The 25,384-nt window shown below is 44.5% G+C and overlaps 1 long non-coding RNA gene across 1 annotated transcript; it reads left to right on the top strand.

The window, feature by feature from the left end:
• The first annotated feature begins 1,132 nt into the window (after positions 1–1,132).
• LOC132248435 (uncharacterized) lies at positions 1,133–16,959 on the top strand. Its single transcript, XR_009459630.1, has 3 exons — positions 1,133–1,192; positions 12,192–12,246; positions 16,746–16,959. It is a non-coding gene; the product is annotated as an uncharacterized LOC132248435 (long non-coding RNA).
• The last annotated feature ends 8,425 nt before the right edge of the window (positions 16,960–25,384 follow it).

The raw sequence follows: 25,384 nt of genomic DNA, 5'->3' as shown, positions 1-25,384 counted from the left end.
AAGGGAAAGCAGGCTGAAGGGCTAGAGATGAGAGAGAGAGAGAGGAGACGATCACCCAAGGAGGCCTTAGAGGGAATAGAGCTGGGCCTCATGTTTTATAATGAAGGAGGGACACTAAATCTCACACCGAGGCAAACCGCATCCCAGATGCAGGCTGCATACCCAAACAAGGGAGCAGGGGGTTCCACTGAGCCAAAAATACCCAAACGGGGGGGGAGCAAAGGCCTGGAAAGAGACCCCAGGTGTATGTCAACAACCTCCCAGGGCAAGTGAAGTGGTGGGCCCTAAGAAAGCTGGTTGCAACAAGGGTCAGGGGTGTGGTTTACGTAAAAGTGTACATGGGGGCTGGAGGCAGACCCACCGGCTCAGGGAAAAATAGAATTTTGGGCGGAAGAATGTGCCCAAAAAGCATTAAGAGTGCAGTGGGAGATCTGGGGTAGGCTCATGGATTTGCAAGGAGCCGTAGGGAAGTGGGAAACCCCACAACCGGTTCTGAGAGGAGGAACAGGGACAGAACTGAGCCCAAGTTGAGGGGGAGCAGACACCCTAACGGATAGAGAGGAACTTTCCTGGAAGAAAGGAGAAGGTGCTGGTTGTCCTGCTGCAGAGCTTGGGGTGAAAATAGAGAGAGCATAATGTAGGAGGACCCCGTTGGCACTAAAAGGCCAGAGTCCCAACCAACTGAAACCACATCTTACCAAGGATGGCTAATGTGGGGGAACTACCCGTGGCGGGGTAACCCCTATTAAATCCCACATGGTGCGTCCTTGGGTAAAAGGCGAGCAGGAGGCACCTGAAAACCTTCGTCTCCATATTCAAGAGTTGCCGGGCGGCAAGAGCATGAAAAGCCTAAAAAGAAGAATACGGGGGTAAAGAATGAAGACCCACCCTGGTGAGTTTGGGTCTTAAGGGGGGAGGTGTCGCAGGCCACTTAGGTGCCTGCTCCTAAAAGACGAGAAATTGCCTGGGAAGAGCCCAAAGAGCCAGACAGGAGCCCAGGTGCAGGTTGCCATGGCAACCAGCTAATGAAGAAATTAGCCTGCTCCTGGTCAGCTGGCCGGAAGGGGCAGGGCCCTGGGCCCATACAAACCCCAGCATGGGGACTAAGAGGCAGTTCTCTGCTGGCGGCCAAGGGAGAAGGAGCCCTCCTGAAGCATGTGAAGGGAAGAGGCCTGACTAAGTTCTGCTCCGGGTAATGTAGAGGGGCCAAGCACACCTTATGTAGCTTGTGTTATGTTATAGCCCAGGGGCTTATGTTTTGTTTGCTGTTTTATAAGACCGGTGGTTTGAGTGAGGCTATTTGGGGGAGGAGGAGGCCTCATTGGGGGCCCACAGCAGCGTGGGGACCCTGGCGCCAGAGGGGGCAGCACTTCACAGGGCACAGAGCCCAGTGCCAAGGGGAGCAGAGACATGGGCTGCGCCCATGAGGACAAGAGGCCGAAGTATAATGGGGTCTAGGTATGACAACGCCAGTACTATCTGCGAGGCTTGGGTCGTGGTAAAGGGGTGGTTGGAACCTCGCATATATCCCATAAGGCTAGGGTGTCCCCTGAAACACCCAGCATGGAACGGGTCCTACAAGGGGTCTGGGAACCCACGGGGTTCAGAGAGTCCATCAGACCGTGTCCAAGAGGTCTTAAAGGCAGCCTCCCTATTTATATTTTTCATCAAAGACGTGGTGGGTGAGAACTGAGGGTGCCCATTGGGCCAAATTGGCACGGTCGAGGGGCCTTAGGAGATCACGGCTGTCCTTGAGGACCCTGTCCCGTGACACTATGGCCTAATAACTCTGCACGTGTAGAAGGTGACACTTTACTATGGAGCTAATTAATGAACACCACAGTAAAGCCCACATGTAGATGTACCAGTTGTGTTCCAGAAGTAGAACAGTTGGAACAGGTCATGGCTGCACTGGCACACTGGGTTGCAGAACTGTGCACTTAAATAGTAACAAAGAGAAAATATTCCATTTTCCTCATTGGTGTGATTTACATGACTCTCTGGGGCCAAATTCTTTTTGGACACTGAAGTTAATGAACTTACTCCAGATATATTGTCGTGTAGCTGTGATCATGGGCTTATGAAGAAATGATCATGAGGCAAATGTGGATGGAGATCTACAGCCCATCAGCTACTCTGTGGTAGCTGCCTGTGTACATGCTTTTACCCCACTTGCTCCAATTACGAGATCAGGGCCCATTGTTCATAGTGGGAGGCCTTCTCAAGATAAAATTATTTACAGTGTAAATAGGCCAGACAGACAAAGGTGAAAGAAAAAAAAAATATTGTCTGTATTCCCTGGGGAGGAACTAAAGTGAAAAGGAAGTGATTTGCCCAAGGTCACCAGGGAGTCCTGGTTGGAGCAGGGAACTGAATGCAGTTTTACTAAACCTCAGCCTACTGCCTTAACAAGATATTCTTTCTTCACAGTCAGTCAAATGCTGCTCCTGCTACATCCATCCAACTCTATCCAGCTGAGTGAGGTTACATCCAAGTCACTGAGGAAATTTGGCCCAGCATTCCTAGCAATACATTTAAAAAAAAAAAAAAAAAGTCTGTGGCACTGTGAGGAAGGTAGTTATCGAAGGATGCCAAAAATGGCTGCTCCCAGAAAGAGCATTTCTGCAGAGCAGAAGATAAAAAGAAAAACAACTTTAAAAATTTCAATTAGATTAACAGAGACAAGTGACTGCTTGCCCAGCCATTCCTGAGCAACAATTTATTCCTAGGGTGGTGCGAGGGACTCAAGCCAGCGGTCAGCAAGCTGACAAATCTGTCAGCTTTGCTGGGTGGCTGTCAGTCAAATCAGGTGCCCGCTGTGTGTTGTGGCGCTCCCTGTATTAACACCCTGCTGGGATAATTCTTTTTTATCCTTTTTTTGCCACCAAGAGGGTCTGCCATCACACTGCTGTTTTTCATCTTGTTAATTGAGTCATTTATTTCGTTAAAAGGTGAAACTTTATCAGGGTTTATGTGCCCAATGTGAGAAGGCATATTTAATGATACATCAAATGTTAGAAGCATGCAGGTGCCTCTGTGTATGCTCTTTCAATTGCTGAGAGGCGAGGCAATTCAAGGAAATTAAAATCACCTGATATTAACCCAAAACGGGCATTTTGTTCTCAGGCAACAATGCAGATAAACTGTACATAGTAGATGCATGTGTATTAATAAATATTACAAATTCATAGATATTCCTATTAATTTTCAGTAAGTAGGTTCATCCCTATTTGCAAGCAGATAACTGGAGGGATAAAAAATAGTGCCACAGAATTTAAAATGATGCAGAAAGTCAGTCACTTATAGTATGACAGCTAAAAAGAATGTTGGAAACTTTTTAAAAGCTTCTGAGTAAGGAGGTTTCAGCCCCTTTCTGTTCATTTGTTCAGTTTTACTTTATCAGATAAATGTCTTTTTGATAGCAAGGGCATTTTATTAAACATTTAGGGCATGATGTAGTGATTTCAGTGGGGATCTCTCCATTGATCTTGGGGTCCGTTCCTACTGAAGGATCAGTCTGAGTTTTTCAGAGCTTTCTGAATTCCAATGAAAGTGACTATTCGAGCTGTACTCCTACGTTGTGTCCAGACAAGTGTGCATGTATGGTATGCCCAGGGCAATGCGTAGGGGATGCACGTGCACCCCCTACGCATGGTGGTGCACCCCCTACAAAAAGGCAGCGAAGTTGCTGCTCACCACCTGGTGCTGGCAGCATCTGCGGGTGGTCCCTGATCGCCCCTGGCTGCTGCCACTGCTACCGGTGGCACCTGCGGGTGGTTGCCAACCCATGGTCAGCACTCGCTACCCCGCCCTGCTGCTGATAGTGTTGGCGGTGTCTGCGGGAGCTCCCAGCTAACTGCTGCCAGGCTTCTGCTGCCGCTGGTGCAGCTGTGCTCCCCAGCTACCGGGGGCACGTGCCATTCATGGATATGCCTGCATGTGATATAAGTTTGTGACACTGCACATGCAGGCATTCCCTGCACTGCTAATTTGCAGTACATGCAAACTAGGTTTTTTTTGACACAGGGTGATGCTAGCGTGAAAAAAACCTGCGTCAGAAAAAGCAGGGTGGAGCACATACTGGCAGTATGTGTTGCTTGAAACTGGAGCCTGGTCAATTAGAGCCATGCTCTGGATGCCAACCAGGCTTCTTGCTGCCAGATTGCCACCACTGGATTCTTAGGAAGCCCCCAGGACCCCAGGTAAGGCTGCTGGGGTCAGCCCAGGTGCTGGCCCCAGCTTCCCCTACCCTACCTGGGGCAACTTGCTGCATGCCAGAGCATGCATGCACAGGCATTCCCTGGGAACAAGTTGCAGCGGCACAAGTTGCTCTAACTGGCTCAGTGGATGTAGGGAGACCAGTGGACGTGATATACAGTAAAATCCCTGTTATCCAGCACTCTACAAGCCGGAATATCTATTAAACAGAATTTCCGGCCAACCGGCCAGCTTGCACATGGCTGTCACAGCCATCACCCACCACCCTGCACTGTCACCGCTCTGCATGCGGCTGCTACCCTTCTCATCACTCCAAGGGCAGCTGCTGCCACCCCCTTCCCCCACTTTGCATTATCTGTCTCTGATAACCCGAATTTCTACATAACTGGCACCCAGCATTCCCCACTCATGACTGATAATGAGGATTTTACTGTAACTTGATTTTACCAAGGCTTTAGGTACGGTCTCTCAAGACATTCTCACAGGCAAGCTAAGGAAGTACGGACTGGATGAATGGACTGTAAAGTGGATAGAAAATTGGCTGGAGTATTGGGCTCAGAGGGTGTCGATACCTTGTTGGCAGCCAGTATCAAGTTGAGTGCTCCAGCTGTCGGTTTTGGGGCCAGTTTTTGTTCAACGACCTGGAAGATGGCATAGAGTGCACCCTCAGCTAATTTGCAGATGACATCAAGCTGGCGGGGAGTAGTAGATGTGCTGGAGGGTAGGGCTAGGATTCAGAGAGACCTAGACAAATTGGAGGATTGGGCCAAAAGAAATCTCATGAGATTCAACAGGGACAAGTGAAAAGTCCTGCACTTAGAATGGAACAATCCCATGTTCTGGTATAGGCTGGGGGCTGACTGGCTTAGCAGCAGCTTTGCAGAAAAGGACCTAGGGGTGACAGTGGACAACAAGCTGAATATGAGCCAACAGTGTGCCCTTGTTGGAAAGATGGCTAATGGCATACTGGGCTGTATCAGTAGGAGTGTTGCCAGCAGGTCCAGGGATGCGATTCTTCCTCTCTATTCATCATTGGTGAAGCCACATCTGGAGTGCTGTGTTCAGTTTTCGGCCCCCCCACCACGTAAAGGACAAATTAGAGGGTCCAGCAGAGGGCAACAAAAATGGTGAAGGGGCTGGGGAACATGACTTATGAGAAAAGACTAAGGGAACTGGACTTGTTTAGTCCAGAGAAGACTGAGGGGGGAGTTAATAGCAGCCTTCAACTACCTGAAGTGAGGTTCCAAAGAGGATGGAGCTAGACTGTTTTCAGTGGTGGCAGATGACAGAAGAAGGAGCAAAGGTCTCAAGTTGCAGCAAGGGAAGTTTAGGTTATATATATATGGAAGAATTTTCTTACTAGGAGTAAAACACTGGAACAGGTTACTCAGAGAGGTGGTGGAATATCCATCTTTGGAAGTTTTTAAGACCTGGCTAGACAAAGCTTTGGCTGGGGTGATCTAGTTGGGGATGGTTCTGCTTTGAGCAGGGGGTTGGACTAGATGACCTCCTGAGGTCCCTTCAATCCTAATTTTCTATGATTCAAACTATGTGTGCACTTGTCTGGATGCACGCCTAATCTTTTTAGGTTCCAATACAGATTGTCTTCTGTTAATTCAATGGTAATTAAGCACCTTGTAGGTGGAGCTTGGCCTATCTCTAAATGCAAAAGATGCTGAAACAGCCTACAATGCAGTGACTTAGAATCCAGCAAGGTTGGGAGTATAGAATATTGAGACAGGCAGCATCAGACCTATCTTATTTCCTATCTATCTAGGAAATAGATATTCTGCATGGTATGCTGGAGTGTAGCACATCAAAACTGGCAGGGTTCTTGAAAGCTACAGGATATTTAAGCACTTGTTTTCACCAGTATCCAATAATTGATACTAGAGAAAACAACATTAAATCCCTTCAGCTTTTATATCTCTTAGCAAAGCTTCAGGAGAGAGAGGGAGAAAGTGGCAGTGGACTATGTCTCTCGTGAGTGCCTTGATTAAATGTTAGTATCAATACATTCTTTTCATCTTTTATTTCTTAATAAACAAAATTTCTTAACTACAAAAAACAAAAGTTGCATAAAAACCATCATTTTGGATATTGGGCAAGGAGACAATTGTTCAGAGTGGGATGTGTTCCTTAATGCTAGAATCCAGTGCTGAATTCTGGAATACCTTTTCATCCTAAGATTCCTCAATTGGACTGCCACAGTCCCATTAGCTGAGGCAGGCTAGCACAATCAAGTGCTGAAAGATGCTTTAATGTGGTCAGATGCTACTGAAATAACTTGTCTTATCAAGTGTTTCTGCATCTAATTGGATATTTTAGACAAGTTATCTGAGCCAGAGGTGTGTGTCTGATTTCTCGGTTGGTCACTATATTCAAGTATTGCTCTGATATTTCCATAAAACAGCCTACCACCCTAGTCATCTTTTAAGTTGCAAAACTGGTGAAATAAGATGGAATAAAACTCTGTACCTCTCTCATCTTCCTTCCTTCCTTGATACAGCTGCCTCGACGGCTTGCCCCTTCTGCCCTGGGGGCGTTGAGGAAGACCTCTTTCATGCCTTCCTCAACTGTCCCTACTTGTGGCTACTCTTTGTCACCCTCAAGCCACCACTGTGGACACTGGGCAGGAGCCTGTCAGAGACTACCTGCATGTGCTCTTACCTGTACTAGGTGGCTGAGCAGGGCACTGACTGCCTGGGCAAATTTACTGGGTCAGGCCAAGATGGCTGTCCTCAAGAGCCGCCACAACCGGCTTGCGGGGACCAGCTCAGACAATGCCCTGTGACTTCAGCCCCCTGCTGCTGGCACACCTCTCACTGCAGTTTATGCTGTCCGGCAGACGGTGCCCGCCTTTGAGGAAGCCTGGGCCCTTGAGGGACCACTGTGTCATGTGGAGGATGGCCATCTTCAATATGCACTCTGATGTCATGACCGGTCTGGGCAACTGGGCGGGCTTGGTGGGGGACTGTGACTCTCTAAGCTCATGCTGCACCCTGGGCACTCACCAGGCTGCCTTTTGCTTTTTTTTTTTCTTTGGGAAGTTGAAGGTTTTGTTATGTGTACTATTGGATAGAGCAGGGAGGAATCATTTGTTTATATAGGACTTTGGTCTGTACGACCATGTGGCCGGGTGTCCTGAACGCATAATGGCATGTTAGGCACACCGTGTAATACTGTGAAGGTGTCTGTCATGGTGTGATGTTATGAATGTAATGGCATGGTGCTTTTGTTTGATGGTGATTTGTTTATCTTTGTCTTATATATTGAACCTGGACCCCAGAGGGGCCAAATTTCTGTACCCTGAACCCCTGAATAAAGTAGTTAAAAGTCAAAGTCCTTCCTTCCTTCCTTCCTTACTTCACCCCATAGATCCTAGAAAAAGTGTATGGTCATTAGATATATCAAAAGTCTTTTTGCAGATATGATAGGAAAATTAGACAAACTGACTAGGGAAACCATGGAATCTCATACTGGGGACTTTCAAGAGGCTAGATAACCATACATCTGCTATGGTTTGGATGAAGATAGGAAGTTGGACTAGATAACCCTTAAGCTCTATTCTTAACCCTTGAACTCTCTTTACTGTAGAGTCAAAAAGTGTTACAAGAGAATGGACTGAAGTCTAGTCTAGTTCATGAATAATTACAACTTTCTCGATGCATCTACACGTTCATTATACTATATAATTAGTATTATAGTAGCACTATAATTACAGCGCATTAAGTTTAGTACCTGTAATTGCAGGTATTATCTTAATGCTCTGTAATCAGTGCTACTGCAAAATAATGCTGGTGCACTCCTTTTTTCTGTGACACTAATGTGCAGTAGACTAATTCTACTGCACATTAGCACAGTTTTTGCCTTCTGTGCGCTAGAATTAGTCTACTATGCATTTAGAATCTCATGCAGACACCCCCCCTTTGTTCTAATAGATAATATTTGGTTATCTTTAACATTCTTAATTTCTGCACATGGCTTGTGACCTTGGTATTCTAGGTAGCTTTGGTCTTGGAAGTTTAGAATAATCTACTAATCCCAAATGAATAAAGGCAAAATCTTTGTAGTCTCATGGATCTAAGTAAGTTAGAAAAAATATTTTTCCTTATCATTGGAGAAGTGTTCAAAAGACTTGATAAGAAGAGGATGGGAAATATCTATTCATTTCCCTGTAATGATGAAGATTTTTCTCAAATATGTTAGTTAAATGGTTGATTGTGTTTACTATTTAAAAGGCAATTCTGGCGGCTAAGAATTTTTATGGGGAAAACAATCACTAATGAAAGGCTAACCTAGACCAAGGCATCAATGACTGTGTCCAGACATACAGACACATGCTGTTTGTGATGCCTCAGACCTCTTTGCAGTGCGACAAGCCACACACTTGCAACATTAAAATGTGCCTTGCACTGCAAATTTGCGGTGTGTGGACAACATTTCCTACCAGGATTTCCCAGTAGTAAAAAAAGACACACTGAGGGAAAAAAAGCAGCGCAGTGCACGCTACAACAGCATGCGCTAGAACAAACGGAGGCTTGGTCTTCCAGGGAGATACTCTGGCTTCTGTCAAGAGCATCTCTACTATTTCATGCATGCCCTGGCTGCTCCAGCACACTGGGAGCTGGGACGAGTGGGGGAAAAAGGCAGTTTGCCCAAAGCGGGACAATTTTTCCATCACTAAAGCACAAGTGCAAGGGTGTATATGGCGGCACAAAGTAGAAGCACAAATTTGTGCTGCTACTGTTTGTGACACTGCAAGCACATGCCCCTGCACATCTGGTTGCAGCCAGTGAGTTTATTACAATACTCAGGATCTTAGAGATGCCCAATAAACATAGCTTTCTAAGGACTCTTGTTCCTATAGGGCCAATTTCCATGTTGTTCAGAGACGTTGTAATATACCATCATAGGATCCCATTATTTATACTCTTCACAGCCAAGATGTGAATCAGTTCCTGCAATAAATGATTATATTTGTCAGTCTTTTGTCACATTTTCTCATCAAATGAACAAGGAAGGACAAATGGACTTCTCCACAAAAGAAGGCTGAGAGGGGCTCTTGTGGTCATCTACAAATTCATCATGGGGGGTGGGCAGCAAAGAATAGGGGATACTCTGTTTACAAGGGCACCCCTTGGGGTTACTAGGAACAATGGCCATAAACTGATGGAGAGCAGATTTAGACTAGGCATTAGGAAAAATTTCTTTATGGTGAGGGTTGCCAAAATCTGGAATGGGCTTCTAAGGGAGGTGGTGCTCTCACCTACCTTGGAAGTCTTTAAGACCCCTCATCTGACAAGCCCTCACCTGACCCGAGCACTCTTTTTTGCCCAGGGCAGGGGGTTGGACTTGATGATCTACTGAGGTATCTTCATACCCTAAAAATCTATGAAATCTAAGGAGAATACACACTGAAGTCTGTGGAATCCACACTGAAGTCCCCCCTGCCCCCCACCATGCTTGCTGTTAGGGTGCCCTACCTCTTTTCCCATTGCTGCTGCCACGCAGCTGAGCTCAGCCCCCATGCAGCCAGGACAGTGGGCAAAGCAGCAAAGGCAGGCCGGGAAAGGGTGGGGGACAGGATGTGCCTTTGAGGATGGAGGGGAAGGAGGTGGGGATTCTTATGTGCTTTGGGTTCTTTTTAAAAAGTCTCTAGAGGCTCCCACAGTGTCATCCAGTTCTAAAGGGGGATGCAGCTCCCACTGGCAGGGTACCCCATGTAGGGCTGTGAGAAGCTTCAGGAGCTGATTCAATTTGGAGATTTTGCCCAATTCAGGTACCAAATCTCTGAATCTGAATCAAATCAGGAGACCAATTAAAATTTCTGAATCAATTCAAAGCATCTGAATTGATTTGGAAAAGATTTGGCCGCTTCGGGGATTCAGCCCTAGACTAAACAGGCAGCTGATACAGCTGGGGGGGTGTGGGGGTGGGATGCAGGCTTGGCTCACTCCAAGTGGAAGAGGGCAAGCGGCAGCAGGGCATAGACCATGGTTCCAGCACTGCCATGCCCACATCCTGCACCCCGCATGCAGGCTGGCAAGCAGTAGCAGGGAAGAGCCTCCACTCCAGCACTGATACAGGCGCGGCAGCGCTGGGAGTGGGGGCTATGCCCTGATGCTGCCTGGAGTGAGCTGTGCCTGGATTGCGCCACTCCCACCTGCCCCCCCATGTCAGCTGGGCAAGTGGCAGCAGGGCATAGCCCCCACAGCTCCTCCTGTTGGGGCAGAGGCAGGCACAGCTGAAGGACAGCCCCCCTGGCTGCCCTGCCCAGGCCCATCCCCTGCCTGGCCCAGCCTCCCAGAACTAAAAAAAAAAAAAAAAAGCCCCACACTCATGGGCTCTGGCAGCAGTGATTGGGGCATTTGAGGGATCATGCCAGAGCCCCCCCATGGAGTGGGGGGCAGCGGAGATTGCCCCCTCCGCTTGGCACCCATGCAGGAGCTGCCCCATGGTGCGGGTGCAGTGTGGCTTGGCAGGGTGCCATGCGCTGTCTGGGAGCTGAGATGACTCCCTCTGTCAGCCGGAGCCCAGCACAACTCAGCTCCAGTGGCCCTAGCTCCTGGACAGCACGTGGTGCCCTGCTGAGTTGTGCTGCACTTGCATGATGTGAAAGCTGCAAGTGCAGGTGCCAAGTAGGGGGGTGGTCATCCCTGCTACTCCCCACTTCCTTATACTGCATGGGGGGGCTCTGCCATGAGCACCCAGAGGCCTCAGTTGCCGCTGCCAGAGCTGGTGAGTGCAGGACTTACAAAAAAAAAATTTTTAAGTGCCGGGACTAGGCTGGGGCAGGGCAGGGGATGGGGCTGGGGCAGGGATTCTCCTGTGGCTTCCCCTGCCCAGGGAGAGGCAGGCACAGCTGGAGGAGCTGCGGGAGAACCTGCAGCCTCCCGTCTGTGTCTGCCTCTCCCCAGCTGATCCGAATCACCGAATCTCTCTGAATCAGCGCCAAATCTTCCTAAGCCAATTTTGGCTGAATGAATTCGGGACCATGATCCAAATCTCCAAATTGAATCACCGTCCTCCAGATTGGCTGAATCCGAATCAAATACTTCCCTATTCGCACAGGCCTAACCCCATGCTTAATACTGCCTACTTTTTCTGTCTTTTCATTAAATATTTCCTCTTGCCCATTCCATTGTTAATGATTTAACTTTTGTGGATTCATTATAGTTACTAACTCACTTTCATGAGTGTAGCTCGTTTCCATTTTACTTAACTTTTCTTTCCATTCCTGCCCATTCAGGATTATACGCATATAGATGTATGTTAGCATGCGCATGCTTTTAAACCAATATTAAAAAAAATATGTATATATGTTTTTCTGTTCTATCATTTGTTTATAGACACAGATTCTTAAAGTAGTACCTTGCTCTGCCACAGTCTCCTTTTATTTCATCATGAGTAAGGACTCCACAATCTGGCCCTCATTACATAATAAGTTTTTCCGGGCACACGATTCTAAAATCAACCCTTTAAATCAACCTATTTTTTTAGTACTTCAAACCATATAAATGCAGATATGTCTATTCTTCCAGATAGTTAAGAGGCCAAAATCTGATTGTCATTATAGTTGCCAATTAAATGTGTCCAATCCACATTGGATCAAGTTTGTTCAAAGTACTCTCAAAATATGAAGCAAAAGAAATTTGACATTTATTTCTGCAGTACAATATTCATCACCATTTTCCTAAATGAGATCCTTCTGCTAAAATCCCTCCACACATGTTGAAACTTTCAGTTCAAGATGTGAAATTATTCCCACAATAGGCAAGTCCAGCTATTTCAGTGTTGTTAATATTTGAATTTTTGGTGAGGGGATGTTCAGTGTTTTGATTCAGATCTTTATGAAGATAAGCATTTTATAACATGCTTGTAAGAAAGTACATAACATAGTTTTTAAATGGGGAAACTTAGCTTCAGCAGAGAACCTTTATCATACTTGTACTGTCTTATTTTCCACACAGGTACTGTATGTCAACATTGGAACCAAATCTGTAGATCATAACGTTGTGCCCACTGGTGAGTGTAACTGACTTGTCCTTAGCAAATGATTTATACCTTAAATTCTTCATGGCAGCATTTTCTGTTTGATCAATATCATGCTGTAGATAGGTCAATAATTTTGCTACCATCTTAGCTGTACCAAGCTTACTACAGCTCATATACTGTAATAATGTAAAACCGCTTAGGTAAGTAAAGCTGTAATCCTGACAAAAAGCTGGGCCTGGAGGCCTTTTTCTTAGATTTTGGGCCATGATCACGGTTACACTTACTACTGGCCCATCAGGCAAAAACTAATGATTTTAAAATTGCCATTAGTTACCAGGGTGGCCTGAGGCCAAAAGACCTCAGCTAATTTTGAACTCTGCTGATAGCTTCCTGGGCTTTGTGTCTGAAGATCAGCAGTTAGCTTTCTGTCAAAAGCAAACTTTACATGGAACCCACTGACAGCCTAGTATTAAATTATCCCTATCATCCAACATGTGAAACTTGGGAGATAATGAAGCTTGCAGTTCAAAGGAAAGGACTTGTGCTAAGGAAGTGAGAGAGAACTTGTACATATCTATATCAATTATAATATTGGCTACTTGTGAGGAAATTAAATTCATTTCCAGTGTGGAGTCCTTTAACTGGAAGGAATGGAGCATAATGTGGCTAAGAATCTAGTTACTGATGTTTACTTGTTTTATACTGAGAACAGCTAGCTGACATCAAGTATAGAGAAGTATTTTTGTGGTAAAGTAAAATGAGTCCTGTTACCTCAGGAAAATGATGGTAGGAAACACTTAGAAGCTGTTCCAAAATTTATTGAAGCCCATATTAAGATTTCTATTGCTTTAGTTTCAGTGAACTCTGAATCATGCCCTCTTGACAATACTTCTTACAGTCCAGTAAATCAGCAGAACTAACATTTTGAAAGTTGCTTTTATTCCACCATAAATTTGTGTAAATATTCTCCCAATTCCCAGTTTTTCCCAGGGGAAGCTATTAAATTCAGTGGCCAAAATTAAGAAGTCAGCATTTTCACACATTCTATCATGCAGTGCTCACAGTTTGGGAATATGTCTACACTGTACAATACAGTGCAGCATAGAGACGCCTAAGCTAGGTCTAATGCAGCTTGAGTACTGGAAGCAGAATTGCCATATTGGCACAGAGAGTTCCACTTAAAGTAATTTACCTTGTCCCTCAGTAGGGCAGAGTGGCCTATGCAAAGCTCTGTGCTACTATGGCTAATCTGCTGCTGGTACCCAAGTGAACATTGCACAAGATAGATATATCCTGAGATACTACAGTATCAGCACACCCCTACCACAGCCACCTCTTTTAGTATATCAGCTACTGCTATGGGCACGTGTGACTGTGGGTAAATATTAGGGGTGTGTGAAGTGGGCCCTATTCAGTTTGAATTTGGCATGAATCTGGACAGTGATTCAGTTTGTTGATTTGGATCACTGTCTCTGATTTGATTAGGCCAAATCTGAATCTGAAGATTCAGTGCTGATTTGGAGAATCAGCCATTTGGACATAGACACAGCTTTAAATGTTTTTTCCACATACCTTGAGGTACCAGGCACAGCTTGTGAACATTGCAATGTGGGGGTGGATGGTGTCCCACAGGAGCATGTGCGGGGAGGAGGGCCCTTAGTGTGGTCAGCGGCGAACCCAGAGGTGGACCAGGAGTACTTCCGGTCCACTTCCAGATCCACCGGGGAGCATACTGACCCCCCCTCCCCCTGCCATGTGCCTCCAGCTTGGTGATCGGCTGCAGGGGGACCCTGGATGCCCACCCCCAGACCCAGGAGGCACCATTTGCTGAGCCGGGGGGGATTGCAGGGACCCCCCCCCAGCATGCATTTCCCCAGTGGACCTGGAAGTGGACCAGAAGTACTTCTGGTCCACTTCTGGATCTGCTGCCGAATGTGCTGGGTAGCCCCCCTGTGCTCCTGTGGGATGCTCCATGTGCCCCAGCATCACAGTGTTCATGAGCCGCCTGCTACCTAGAGGTATGCAGAACAAACATTTAAAGCTGTGCCTGTGTCTGAATCGCTGAATCCTTCTGAATCTCTTCGAATTGATTCAGAGTGTTCCGATTTGTTTCGGAGAGATTAAAGCGTCCTCTGATTCGATTCAGAGATTCAGCCAACAAATAGGGCCGAATCTCAGCCGAATTGAATTAGGGACAGAAGCTTCACATAGCCCTAGTAAATATATGATTATTTATGTTGACTAACATTTTTTTGCTTTCTTTACCATTGAATGACTTTCCCCCTTTATCCTTCATCAGCATCTTCTTTTTTTCTTTCTTAATACTCAATATCATATTAGAAAAACAAATTAGATCAAAAACAAAATATTCATTATTTAGTTAGAAGAAGATGATGATGATTAAACTCCCCCCCACTCATTTTTATTTCTCAAACAGGCCTTTTTATTTAAAAAAAATGTTTCAAACCACACATTTCTGCCACCTCCAATTTCTATATTTGCAGCCACAATTTTGAGCATGCACATTTTTAAGCATGTGATGATTTCCCTTATTTACCTGAGGAGAAGGACAGTGGTAGTTGGGAAAGAGCTTGTACATAGAAAATGAATGTTTAGGACTCTAGTTTCTATATACATACTTTCTGAATCATTGGGACACAACCCTGCTCTCACTGAACTCAGCACCACAGTTTCCAATTGCCTGAATGGCAGCAGGGCTGGGCCCTTAGCATCTAAGTCTTCTAAGACAACATAGGATCTGATGTTGAGTGCATAACGGCTACTCTATTTGTTTATATTGTAACAGAATTACTAGTGTTTAATCTGTAGCATTGCTTTGCAAAAAGTTCAAAATTACCTTAGATATGAAAGACGCTACACAAAACCCACCAGCATTCTAGTTTGTTACTTATGTGGACATGTGATACATCACAATGAATCATGAATGGTAAGTGACCCACTGGGATGGGATTGAATTGACAGCATCTTCAGGCTGCTTAATGTTCTATGGTGTTTATCTAAAATGGAGCCCTCACTAAGGATGAAAAATATAACTGCTGCATAAACACCCAAATTTTCTTCTGCCTACAGCTGTAACATTTCTTGCATTGTCCTCATTGCACTGATGAACGTAGATAAACCACACATAATTTCACATCCCAAAGCAAGCACAAATGTAACAGCAGAGTGGTGTTTATCTCTTCATATGGAAGAATGACATTATTTGATTAGACATGTTTTCCTTTTAAGAGAATTTAAGCAATTTCTGAAAACTCCACAAATATCTCATAAACAGCACATCAGACATTGTCTTGTGTGATTTATTGGTCTTCCATTCATTCTTAACCTAGATCCCATTTGAAAAACAAAACAAAACAAAAACTTCTAGCTCAATATGCCATCACACTTAACAATTGATTAGATTGATATAACACAGTAATATGAATTCAATGGGTTTCTTAAAGGTGCCATTATTTTGGGAATCACAGTTTATTTGAGATTACTGGATGCATTTTCCAAAACACTTTTGAAATTTCAGTAATATTTTAATGAAGCTTATAGCCTGAAATCAGTTATTTCTTTAAAGCTGTGGGTTTTTTTAGCTCTAAATGTGTTTTGGTACATGACAACCTTTGAGTTATCTTGAGAAATAGAAACTGATAAATAGCTTAAATATATATCTTTGTTAAGAAGCTTCTGTCATTTAACAGTTAATAACTTCATTTATGCACCTATATCTTACCTATGAACATGTATACCATACTATACACACACTACATATATATTAAAGAGAGAGACTGAGAGAGAAGGAGAAATATACACAGTATGAATATTGTATATCTTTGTTTAGAAGCTACCCTCATTTAGTAGCTGCACCTTAACCACGCACCTTTACTATGCAAGCCGCAGGGGAAAGTAATTAAATTTAATAGCTACTGCCCTCGTTTTGAAGTCGCCCTCAATATAAAGCTGCACAGGGAAGTAATTAAATTTAATAGAAGCTGCGGCTTCTAAACAAAGATATACGGTATAGAGTCCATATAGTTCTTGGAAAAGTTAATTTCCAGCAGTAGCAGGGCTGTCACTTGAAATATTCATGGCTTTGTAATTGTTTAAATCAAATCTCCATCTACAAAGGAACTTTCTCGGTATTAGAAATGATAGAATGTTGAGGAATGTGCGCATGTTCCTGGCTACAACAATAATAATAATACAAAAAGAGAACTGAGAACAAAATAAGATTATAAAAGAAGCCCCAAAAAGTCACACTTTAATATTCTGCTCTCATTTTCATCAATCACTGAAGCAATACCCCCTAGATCAGCGCATTAACTTGTTTATCTTTTACAACGAGGAAAAACTTCATAGCTTCATCATTCATTCCAGAGTGAGGGGGGAAAAAAACAAAAGGCAGCCACCGAAATTTGCATGGTGCTCAATTATACATTAGTGAACATCACTTGGCAATCTGTTCATATCAATTTAATTGGATTTTAATACTGCCTCTGATCTTGTTTTCTAATTAACAGCAGTGCCTGGCAATAAAGCAGAACCATGCACCCAGCAACACCTTTGATCTCAACCATATGGAGCTCCACCGTGCTCCTGGAAAAAAAAAATTTCCCTTGCCTCCGATGCAGGCCGAGAGATACTGGGGCCCCCAGATGGCCAAATACCAGTCATGATTGCGACTTCATTGATTATTTTCTTTTCTGATTGGTTCTGATTGAAAATAAATAAAACATGCACTTGGAACTGGATGCAAATTGGTGTCACAAGCTTTTGGTTATGTTGATCGTTTTCTCAGCTCCTTCTTTAAATGACAAGTATTTAAGTAAACATTAATTGACTCAATGGTCTGTATTTAGGAGCATAACTTTATCACAAGGACCTTTCATTTTATGTGTAGTTACTGTCCTACCACCGAAACATTTTTTAATTGGGATTGAATGAAGCTAACTGTTCAGTCTTTATCTTTCTGATGTTATCATCATAGACAAACTATTTAGGCATGATTTGAGCATGGTAGTTTGATTTATATCTGCTTTTTGATGATTTGCTCTTGACAGTCAGTTCCTTTTTTTTGCAGGACCCCTAGGTAAAAAGCATGCAGAACAGTGCTCTGATCTTTGTTTCCTGCACTGGTCTGACTTGAAGCACAGTAAGCTCAAACAGAGCAAATGTTGGCTTGTCATATTTCACATGTTCTCCAGCCAATGTTTGCAGTATGTTTCTGGGACGCAGTGTAAGCTTTTTCTTCTTTGTGCTGCAAGTGAGTCATCACACCACTTAATCTAAAATGTTGTCTTGGGAGAGTATAGGTTTCAATGTAAATGTTTTTGTTTTTATTTCAATATTTTATTTTTGGGATGGAGGGAACCCAGGAAAAAGATCAGACTACTGACTCTATCTAGAATACTTAGAACACACAAGAGTAAAGTAATCTGTTTTCCTATGGCATATAAATATTATTTAATAGCTGGGATAAAAAAAAATCAGTCCTGATTTCTGGTTCTTGAGTGAGGAATCTTACTTTGAGAAGCTGTGCTTCTCTTTTCTTCTTTTTCCTTTCACTTTTTGTTTTGAATCAGCTATACGGCTCTGCACTTTGATTCCCACAAGCTAGGTCAGGTCATTCTTTCCTTCTTGAAGAAGAGACCTCCAATGAACAGCCTGATGTGCTGCAGCAATAGTTGGTTTGGTGAGTTTGCAGGCAACACCTTTCCTTTTGAGTTAATGCTAATTTGTGCAGCGTGAGGGCTTCAGGGCCGTTTCTTTTCAGACAGGGTGCAAAACCAACTTCCTGACCACTCGTGTTCATTAAAGAGCTCATAGCCCTATTTTATAAGCCTGTGGTATTCATACACTTAATACCATCTTCTGTAGTTTCATTTGTACAAGAGTTTAGAGCAGAGTATCCAATATTGTTGTGCAGTATTATTGAGCTGCCACATATTAACTCAGAAGAGTTGAATTCCAAGGGTGTATTAAGTGATACCTAAATATTAATTATCTACCTACTTGGAGATCTTCTGATGAAAATCATCCAAGAAGTACAAGCCATTATTAATTTTCCTTGGTATCAACCATAGTTACCTCCTTTTATTTCAAATGAAAAATCTAACCAATGTATTCCATTTATTTTTAAAATATGAATACAGTTAAATAAATAGGGACAGAGTGACCTGCCTTCCATGGACCTACACCAATTCGGATCAGAGTCATAGAGTTCTATACTGATCAATAAAATGTGAATAAAAAGGACTGTAAAGTTTTAGGGTTCATTCTGTGTTAACCTGGAGCCTGGCTTCGTTGTTCATATGATCAATTCTATAAAGTTTTGATCTTTTTGTTAGTGTGCTGAAACCCTCTGAGCCTGGCCTGACTGTCTTGGACACAACCTTCTCTTCTCCTCACATGCTTTGATTAAAAAATATTCTGATGTCAATATTCAAATGAGAATGCTGAGACCCTGATCCTGCAAGCCAAGCCATACGTGTAGATATGTGTGGCTGTGTATAGCCTGACTACAGTTATGAAGGCTGCTGTGCAAAAGTTCTGCTGGTTTGGATGAACTGCAAGATCCTGGCCTACCTTCTTTTTTTAACCAGGAGTTTAGTTGAGATTTACCTTGTGAACGGCGTTTTGTTTTGTTTTGCTTCCTTCTGGGATTTCAGACTATAAGCTCTTGTATTTTATCAGCGAGGTTGAAAAATAAAATGGAAGGAAACAAATGACTCAAAAGAAGATAGAAATTACGTTTTTATTCTACTTTCGATTTGCTGATAAATTAACGTCGTGATAGCTTCTATGGAGTGCAGTGACATTTACTGATGAGGGAGCAGAGTTGATAAGGGTGAGGGTTTCCTGTTGAACTCTGCAAGTAAGCTATTGCTGATTGGACATGTGGTGCCAAGATCACTGTTGTGGCCTTTGTGAGCACCAGGACTTAGAGACGTTGTCATTGTTAGTATGCTGAGACACCATGTTGATCTTTGTTGTTGATTTCCTTGCTCTGATAGCATACTAGCTGCTGCTTTGTGTGTTTACTGAACTCATGCTCCCAGTTTTGGTGACAAGATTTTTTTTTTATCTCTAGGCTGTTATTTTTGGGTCTTTCTGTATGGCTGCCAGCCTTGCATACTCCCTTTATATTACTGTTGTTGGAAATGTATGCCAGTATGTTAATCTTTCTTCACTATTTACAATACAGGCTTGGAGAGTTCTAGACACCATTTCATATTTCACATATAGCCCAGGAAATGCTGGAACATAGGAAGACAATGAATTGCATAAGAACCTTGGCATCTCCTTGGATGTGGCCTCTTGTATAAGTGTGGACATGGCTGTTATTTTTTCCAGATGTGCTGTTTGTGGTCACATACAGACTTCATAGTTTCATAGTAGCTAGGGTCAGGAGGGACTGTCTGCCACAGGCAGGAATGAATGCTGGGTTCACAAGACCCCAGACAGGGGGGTCATCCCTCATCATCCAACCTCCTCTTGAATTTGCCCAAGGTAGGGGTGAGGACCACTTCCCTAGGAAGTTGGTTCCAGATTCTGGCCACCCTAACTGTAAAATATTGCTTTCTGATCTCTAACCTAAACCTATTCTCTATCAGCTTCTGACCATTGTTCCTTGTCACCCCAGGTGGTGCTGGGGAGAAAAGGGCTCTGCCTATTTGCTGTTGATCTCCCCTGATGAGTTTGTAGGCAGCCACCAGGTCCCCCCTCAGCCTCCTCTTGCTGAGGCTGAACAGGTTCAGGTCCTTCAGTCTCTCCTCGTAAGGCCTGTCCTGCTGCCCTCTCACCAAGTGGGTGGCCCTCCTCTGAACCCTCTCCAGGCTGGCCACATCCCTTTTGAAGTGCGGTGCCCAGTACTGGACACAGTACTCCAACGGCGACCTGACCAAAGTCGCATAGAGGGGGAGGATCACCTCTCTGGACCGGCTTGAGATGCACCTTTGGATGCATGACAAGGTAGGGCTGGCCTTGCTGGCTGCAGTCTGGCATTGGCGGCTCATGTTCATCTTGGAGTCAATAATGACTCCAAGATCCCTTTTCGCCTCTGTGCTTTCGAGAAGGGAACTCCCCAGCCTATATCTATGCTGTGGATTTCTTCTCCCAAGGTGCAGCACCCTGCATTTGTCTACATTGAACCCCATCCTATTCTCGTCTGCCCATTTTTGTAGTCTGTCTAAATCTAGTTACATCCTCTCTTTCCCTTCAGGTGTATCCACCTCACCCCACATCTTAGTGTCACCAGCAAACTTGTACAGCATGCTTTCCACCCCCTTGTCCGAGTTGCTGATGAAGATGTTAAACAGTGCAGGCTGGTACACCAATTAGGATCAGAGTCATAGAGTTCTATACTGATCAATAAAATGTGAATAAAAAGGACTGTAAAGTTTTAGGGTTCATTCTGTGTTAACCTGGATCCTGGCTTTGAGCCCTGGGGTACCCCACTGTTCACATCTTGCCAGTTTGAGTACAACCTGTCCGCTACTACTCTCCTGGTGCTCCCCATCAGCCAATTTTTTACCCATCCAACTGTGCAGGCATCAATGCCACAGTCGCTTAATTTATTGATGAGGATGGGGTGAGAGACAGTGTCAAAGGCATTCTTAAAGTCTAGAAAGACTACGTCCATGGTGACACCATCATCCAAGTTTCTCCTGGGAGAGTCACTGCTCTCCTAGGAGAAACCATGGGTTTACAAATGATCAGGACTTTTCTCTCAGAATTTATCCTGGGAGAGAGAACGTCTGTTCACATTCTTCTGAGCAGCCACAGCAATATTCCAGCATCCCAGAGTGCTTTGCTCCCCCACCGACTCCAGAGAGAGAGTGTGTCTCTTGCTGGACTCTGCTGTTCCAGCTGAACGAGGAGTAGAACATGGCCCCTTCACAATCCTTCATTGTGCTGCAGGGAGACAGAGGCTGATTCTGAGCAGTCTGGGTCAGCCATCAGGGCTGCCCTATGCACTCCTGCCATCTGTCTTCAGGCAGACCAAGAGAACCTGCAGAGCATATTGAGATGCATAGCCAGGGGGCCCTGTGCACTGCAAACTGTCTGCTCTTCAAGGCTAAGTATAGAGAGTAAAAAAGCCTGAGGCTGAATTGATTCAGTCTTTGCAGGTTAGTCTAAACTGCAGAGATTAAATTGAAACACAAGTGAACAGACATTTACCTTTGATTCAGGAAAAGCAGCCACATGCCTGTAGTGGCTCAGGCCAGAAGCTGGGGGCCACCAGAGCATGGCTCTCTGGCATGTAGCCAGTGCAGGCTGTGTGTTCGCTTCCTCTTCCTGCTGCCCCCAAGGTCTCTGGGATTTGCAGTTCAGAGGCACAGTAGCATAACTCTGCAGGGTTGCTCATCACTTCCTCTTCCTGCTTCCAGGTGTCTCTGGGATTTGTAGCCCACAGTTGCAGCCAGCAGTAAGTTTGAGTGAGGGAAGGGGTGCTTAACCCCCCTCCCTAGCCCCAGACTCCTGTTGGGGTTTGCCAGGGGGAAGGGGGGGCACCTCCCTGCAGACTGGGCTGGATTCCTTGCCAGACTTGACCCCCTCCTATCCTATTGTCAGCCAGCTTTCACTGCTCCAGCTAGGAAGAAGGTGGGCAAGTCCAGCCCTGCTCTCTGGAGCAGACAGCCCAGCCCAGCCCAGGGCTTCAAAAGCATGTTAGGATGCTGGGGGACTCTGATTTAACTTGAACCAGGAAGGGGTCTAGGATAGAAGCTTCATAAACTGGTTTGATCCAGATCAGTTGAGTCTGATACTACAGTCAACCAGATTTATCTTAAACTAGTTTCAGCCATTTTGAAACTTGTTTATGTGCACTGAGCTTCTGTTCTGTTACAGATTTAAACCAGTTTTTGATCATTTAAACCGGTTTATGTGTAACTTCTGTCCCTAGCCCAAGGGCTCATAATTTGAATGTCTGTTTAGGCATCTCCGGGTAGGTTTTTGTACCTGGAATTCTCCTAGGTCATTTGAACATATGTATGCAGCTTCTGTCACCTACACCAGCAGTTCCCAAACTCTGACAGACTGAGTACCACCAATTTAAAATGGTACAGCCTTAGGTACCACTGGCAATATTTTCATACACATAGGTAACAGACTATGTATTAAAATGACATCAAAACATTTAGTAATCATAAAATATTGTTTTATCAGTTACAGTAGCCATATAAAACAATTGTATATTTGAACTCCCCCCCCCCCACCCAGTGTAAACCAGGGGTAGGCAACATTTTTGGCCAAAGTACTGAAAAAAACACAATGTGTACCCCATAAGGTGTTGGGGTGTGGGCACACCACAAAAACAAAACTTGGGGGAGGGTACATGGCAGGATGCATTGCATATTAATATAGTGAATAATCATAAATGTTGCTGATGCTTTTTTTTAACAGTAAATACCAGGTTTCCTAAAAGCTCTAAACCAGGTGACAATAAATAAAACTTCATATAATGCCTTTTGTCCTTGTGTATTCTTTTTTGTTAAGCATGTTTTGTTGGGGAGGGGAGAGAGAGGGAGACAAAAAAGAGGTGTGGACAGAAACAGAGGTGGGAGAGGTGCTGCACGCAGGCTGGTCTGGCCTGGCCCTTGGGAAGTGGCAGCTGGTGGACAGTGGGGACCAGGCAGGGAGTGGCATCTGCCCTGGGGCTCCGCAGACTAGGGTACAGTGGGCACAGAGTAGGGCTTCAGTGCGGCCCGGCCTGGGCCATGCAGCTCTGCGTCAGCTGCCTGTTTAGTCTAGGGCCACCCTGTCCACAGGGGAACTCTGCCTGCCGGCTCAGGATGCCAGGCTTGGGTGGCTCCTGGCTTGGCCTATGCACACTGGGCATAGTGCGAGTGGGGCAGAGCCCCCCAGGCTGCAGCAGGGACTGTCTAGGCTCTAGAAACAGCTGCTACAGGCAGTGCTTAGAGCCAAGCCAGCTGGGAGCCTGCAGTCCTTTTCAGGGGCCCCCTGGCACTGTGCACACTCTGGGGTAGGCACAAGGGCCACCTTCCTCCCAGACTTATGTCCAGGGCGGAGGGCTGTCATTGGGCTCTGAGCATCAGGAGCTGCATGCAACACTATGTGCCTTCTGCCATTGGACAGCCACTACACAGAAGGCACATGGCATTGTGCATAGCCACGAGGCAATGGCAGCTCACCCCCGCCCCACAAATAAACCCAGGGGGGGAGTTGCCCCCTGTGCCTACTCCGGGATGTGCACGGGGCAGACGCCCCCGTCTTACACCCCTGGATGAGTCTCCTGGGTCTCCCACCATCCCCTCTCTGTCCCACTCACCCCTGCCCCCCTCCCTCCCTCCCTGTAGGAGCATCAATCTGGCCCCACCCCTTCCCCGCAACACACTTACCCGCTGGGCACTGCTGCACGTGTGGCTGGGCTATGCTTATGGCTGCCTGGAGCAGGCTGAGCTGGTGACTGTGTGCGCGCATTCCCTGCCCTTCCCCCCAGCCTTCTGCATGCCACTCACAGGGTGTTTGCATACCATTGGTGGTACATGTACTACAGTTTAGGAACTGCTGACCTACACCTTTATCCTGTACTTTTATTCACCCTATCAAAACATGTGTAGCAATATGCCCCTATGATAAGAGATCTCTGCTTGCTTAGGTTGTAGTTATGATTTTAGTGCCATGATTTCTTAATATGAGAATTATTATACATCCACCCTATGTTCATTTTATTGTTGCCTTAACTGCATTCTTTATTTTTTAAAGCCCCAAATGATACCATTTGTAACTATATCTCGTATCTTCTCCTTGATCCTTTTACTGAAGGGCATTTGTGTTTCCATGTTAGGTACTGTTTAGGGCTTGCTATAGAGATCATTTTGTAGTACACAGATTACTCTGCTGTTAAAACTATCTAATTTCAGCCCCCCCTTCCAACTTTAAACACACATGGACACAAGTTATTTCTAGTTAATCATGGCTGCAGAATGACTAGAGCTGACTATTTATGTATAGTATCTTCTTTTCTGATCCCTTCAGATTTTAAACATCAGATCACTCATTCATGTTGTGTGTTTCTATTCAAGCAGGTGGTATTTCATTTTCTTTTCATAATGATACATCCATTTCTATTTTGTTGTAATGTGCTCCTTCCATTTGGGCAGGGGCAAATTAAATTAACTAGAATTAATTGTTATTATTTTACATATTAACTTAATTTATTTAATTGTTTAGGGAAAAGCTTACAGAATGAAGAATAGCTTCCTTCCAGAAGTGGTTTTCTCTGTTAGATTTGAATAGCAAAGGGTTTTTTTCCTTGAAGAAAAACACAAGGTGTGCATGAAATGATGATGCACACCTTGTAATCCCTGTAATCAAAGCAGCCTACAATCTACTCCAAGGAGCTATTGTCAGAGCTAGGATACCATCACAAATTAGGCACAGCTCTCCTTGGCTATGGACAATAACCAAGTAGCTTAATCTTTGTTTCATGCCTATTTCAGGAATTTAAGTTATGATATGAACATGAATAAAAATGTATACTAACGCCATGAATAATTAACATGAATAAAAGTATATACTAACCTTTCCCAAAACAAGAAACTTAAAATTCCAAACAGCATAATTTCTCTGCACCTTTTGTGGTGGGTATGAGGTTTGTGAGTTAGAGACCAAACATATATAATGAATTTCTGACAATGAAAATTTATTTTTTCACATATAGCCTATAAAAACCACACCAAATCTATTAAATACTTGTCTTTGAGAATCTGTTCAGGACCTTCTTCACCCCTGCCCTAAGTAAGTCCTCAGCAGTTTTTTATGAGCCTCCCAGCTCCCAGAATTTTTAACTTCAGTGACTTGACTAAGCATTTTATTTCTACTAGCCAGGAGACCATTCCTTTGATTAAGATGTTGTAGGTCCAGCTTCTGTTTGTTATTTCTTTTTCCAGCTGTTCCATCATGGTTTTAATGCAGTGGTCACTAGGGGTGTGCAAAGCAGGCTGTATTCGATTTGGATTTGAATTCGGCCTGATTTGGGGGATAGTGATTTGATTTGCTGATTTGGATCACTGTCCCAATTCAATTCGGCTGAATCCAAATCTGAAGATTCAATTCTGATTTGGAGAATCAGTGATTTAGCCATAGACACACCTTTATGTGTTTTTTCTACATACCTCAAGGTACCAGGCATGGC

This window comes from Alligator mississippiensis, chromosome 2 (assembly GCF_030867095.1).
Source record: "Alligator mississippiensis isolate rAllMis1 chromosome 2, rAllMis1, whole genome shotgun sequence".
NCBI lineage: Eukaryota > Metazoa > Chordata > Crocodylia > Alligatoridae > Alligator > Alligator mississippiensis.
The sequence above is the reverse complement of the archived record's forward strand: the minus strand, read 5'-3'. Positions and strand labels throughout refer to the sequence as shown.